The sequence below is a fragment of the Rhinoraja longicauda genome, chromosome 28, assembly GCF_053455715.1.
Source record: "Rhinoraja longicauda isolate Sanriku21f chromosome 28, sRhiLon1.1, whole genome shotgun sequence".
Classification (NCBI taxonomy): Eukaryota; Metazoa; Chordata; class Chondrichthyes; order Rajiformes; family Arhynchobatidae; genus Rhinoraja; species Rhinoraja longicauda.
In genome coordinates this window covers 4,551,140-4,555,235 of record NC_135980.1, presented here as the reverse complement: position 1 = coordinate 4,555,235, position 4,096 = coordinate 4,551,140, and the positions used below count along the sequence as shown (strand labels likewise).

Below are 4,096 nucleotides of genomic sequence, written 5' to 3'. Positions count from 1 at the left end.
CGACCTATTGGCAACGTTCCGGGAGCCGCCTGATAAACCGGGGCCGGGGGGGCCGGGGGGCCGGGGGGGGGCCACCGCGTGCGTCTCTGCTTCAACTCCGGCCATCGGCTATCAGGGAGCATCGTGGTCTTTGGGCCAGATCCCCTCAAAGCACGAGGAGCCCAAATTGACGCCTGTGTCCACACACTTCACCCCTGCATTCTCAACTGCTTGACGTGGTGCCGAAATAGCTCAGTTGGGAGAGCGTTAGACTGAAGATCTAAAGGTCCCTGGTTCGATCCCGGGTTTCGGCAAATCTTTTGATCCCCCCCCCCCCCCCACCTCAGGATTGTGCATATTTGTTAAATGCCTTTTTTAAACTCACCCCCAGATTCAAACTAGGGCATTATTTTAATTATTTTTACAGGGGGAGACTTTGCAGAAAGCTTCTGTAACTTCTGCAGAAGAAAGGATGGCCAGGATGGGACATGTCTCTTTGATTATGTTGGCTGCTTTGGAAGGCTTGTTTTCCTGGCAATCATGTGATAGGAGCAGAATTAGGCCACTCGGCCCATCAGGTCTACTCCGCCATTCAATCATGGCTGATCTATCTCTCCTTTCCTAACCCCATTCTCCTGCCTTCTCCCCATTACCTCTGACAATCAAGAATCTATCATTCTTAGAACTTACAGGCTATGTTACTGGATGGTATTCTGAGATAGGATCTACCGCCTTTTGGACTGATTAGGGATTGTCAGCATGGCTTTGTGCGTGAGAAATTGTAGGTCACAAATGTGTTTGGGTTTTTTGGAGGTGATTGATAGGACTGATAAGGTCAGGATAGACATTGTTCATATGGTCTTTAGCAAGGCTTTTGACAAGCATGGCATCCCTGTGTGGTACCTCAGCTGCACGGAGGCAGAGAGGAAAGCTCTTCAGCGGGTAGTCCATAGAGCTCAGAAGACTATCGGAACATAGCTACCAGCCTTGGAGGGCATCTACAACACACGATGCCTCAGAAAAGCCACCAGCATCCACAAAAACTCCTCACACCCCTGCAATAGTCTGTTTGAAATTCTACCATCGGGCAGACGCTACAAGGCCTTCTATGCCCGCACCTCCAGACTCAGGAACAGCTTCATTCCCAGGGCCATAGTTGCTATGAACCGGTCCTGCTGAGCCGGATGGTCACATCGCACAGGGAACCGGCACAGACCTACTTGAACTTTATTCTGTTTTTAAACTGTTTCTAATTTTGTTTCACTGGGTTGTATAAATTTAGCTAATTAATTTATTGCATCGTATGGAAGGCGCATTCCCAATCTCGTTGTACTCCTGTACAATGACAATAAAGATACATTGTATTGTATTGTATTGTTCCTGCAACGTACACCTGTCCAGTAGGTGAGATCACCTGGGATCCAAGGTGAGCTTGCCAGTTGGATACAAAATTAGCTTGAGAGGAGTCCGAGAGTGATAGTGGAGGATTAATTTGCAGATTGGAGGCCTGTGACCAGTGGTGACCAAGGTGTAGCAAGGAGCTGCAGATGCTGGTCTACAACGAGACACAAAATGCTGGAGCAACTCAGCATCTCTGGATAGAAGGAACGGGTGACATTTCGGCTTGAGACCCTTCTTCAGACTGATCTATCACTCCCTCCTAACCCGATTCTCCTGCCTTCTCCCCATAACCTCTGACACCCGTACTAATCAAGAATCTCTCTATCTCCACCTTAAATATATCCACTGACTTGGCCTCCACAGCCCTCTGTGACAAAGAATTCCAGATTCACCACCCTCTGACTAGTCCTCCACATCTCTTTCCTAAAAGAACGTCCTTGAATTCTGAGGCTATGACCTCTAGTCCGAGACTCTCCCACTAGTGGAAACATCCTCTCCACATCCACTCAATCCAAGCCTTTCACTATTCTTTACATTTCAATGAGGTCCCCTCTCATTCTTCTAAACTCCAGCAAGTACAGGCCCAATGCTGCCAAATGCTCATTTCTGTGGAATTCATTGCCACAGAAGGCAGTCATTGGGTATTTTTAAGGCAGAGATTGAGATTCTTGATTATTAAGGATGTCAAGGGTTATGGCAGGAAGGCAGGAGGATGGGTTGAGAGGGAAAGATGGATCAGCAATGATTGAATGGCAGAATAGACTCAATGGGCTGAATTGCCTGTTTCTGCTCCTGTAACTAATGAACACGTGCAGCTTTTTCCACTTGATTCAGTGTCTCTCACTCCCTCCTGCAGTCCGTTTGTTTAAATCTGGTTGACCAAGGACCACAGATGTCTTCCCAGCTGTACCACACTGCATGAAGTTGAACCATCGAATCAGGAAGTGGCGGCGCTGCACAGCAGCTGCGGCTCACCTGCAGTCCGTTTGTCTTTTGTGTTTTTTGTTGTTTTTTGTCTTAATTGTAGTGTTTAGATGTGATGTAATGTTTTTTTGTGGTTGTATACTATGTGTGGGGCGGGAGGGGGGGGGGGGGGGGGGGGGGTGGGGAACTGTAAAATTGTCTCTTCCGAACGGAGACCCAACCTTTGTTTTCTGGGCTGTGTCTCCGTTACCGCTGCGGCCTACCTTCGGCCAAACACCTGGAGCTGGCGGCCTCCAGCTGGGACCACCTGGGCTCTGGTTCGCAGAGCCCGCGGACCGGACTTACCATCTGCGGAGCTGGCTGCCTTCGGAGGCTGTGGTGGAGCTGGGAGTGCGGCTGCTACTCGCCATCAGAGGCTCCGCGGAGGCTTCGGCCACGGGCCGCGTGGCTATTGGAAGCTCGCAGGCCCTGCCCTGGGTGGGGGCCGACATCGGGAGCTCGGGCAGCGGTAGTGTCTTTGCCCGCCCCGAATCGTGGGGCTTGGGTCGGCCCGCTGCGGACCTGTCACCGTCCGGCGCGGCCTAATATAGGCCACGGGATTTTTCTCCGCACGGTGGGGGCTTCAATGTTGGGAGCCACGACCGCCCCGACGTGCAGAGGCAGCGTCTTCGCCCGCCCCGAATTGCGGGGCTTGGGTCGGCCCCCTGCGGACCTTTCACCGTCCAGCGCGGCCTGGAACAGGCTGCGGGATTTTCAATGTCGGGAGCCCCGACCGCCCCGACGTGGCAACTTCAACAGCCTGACCGCGGGAGAAGACGGCAGGGGAAGAGAAGACATTCTGGCCTTCCATCACAGTGAGGTGGTGACTGGAGGAGACTCACTGAGATGGATGTTTCTTTTTTTTGTTTTGTGTTGGTTTGTGATTGTGTGTGTTATTGCTTATTTTTATTGCTCTTATTGTTGGACTGTGGGTAACAGAATCTCGTCCAAAAGACTTGTTTTTTTTGGATGACAATAAAGGTTATTCTGATTCTGATTTTGTCAAAGTCCACGGCACTAGGTGGTCCTGGTTCCAATTAATTGGCTTTCATTTCAATATGGAATTTTATAGTGGTGAAAAAAAAGCTACGTGTATATTTGCACCATTATTACATATTTCTATATTGTTTTCATTATTTAGAAGTTACTGTGTGCTTTTCGGTAGAAACAAGGAACTGCAGACGTTGGTGTATGCAAAAGGGCACAAAGTGCTGGAGTAACTCAGTGGGTCAGGCATCTCTGGAGAACATGGCGAGGTGATGTTTCTGGTCGGAACCCTCCTTCCTCCTTTTCAGTTTAAAATGTGACTCGTTTCATCATTAAAACATTCATTATTTCATGTTTTATAGGTTAGTTAGTGTCTATAAAATTGCCCCTCATGTGTCAGGAGCTGATGAGAAAGTAGGATAACATAGAATAGTGTATCTGGGTGACTATGATCAGTGTGAACTCAGTGGGCCAAAGGCCTTGTTTGCCTGCTGTCTCAACTAAATTTAATGCTTTTGCTGTTAGAGATGTGAAGTGGAAGGAAGTGAATACTTCAAACCTTGATAGCTGAGGAGACAGTCATCAAAATGGTGCAAAAATGAAATATGGGAATGATCAGGAGCCTATAATTGGAGGAATGCATTTGCATCAGAAGGCTTTAAGGCCAGAGGACATTGCACATATTCCAATAACAAACACAAGGTCATGGGCTTGGAAGCAAAGGTAAGAAATTTTAGAAGTTGAAAATTTCAAAACACAAAGCCAA

At 48.8% G+C, this 4,096-nt stretch overlaps 1 non-coding gene across 1 annotated transcript; it reads left to right on the top strand.

Annotated features, from left to right (window-relative positions):
• The first annotated feature begins 220 nt into the window (after nucleotides 1-220).
• On the top strand, nucleotides 221-293 carry trnaf-gaa (transfer RNA phenylalanine (anticodon GAA)). The gene has a single exon. It is a non-coding gene; the product is annotated as a tRNA-Phe (tRNA).
• Nucleotides 294-4,096: the final 3,803 nt, after the last annotated feature.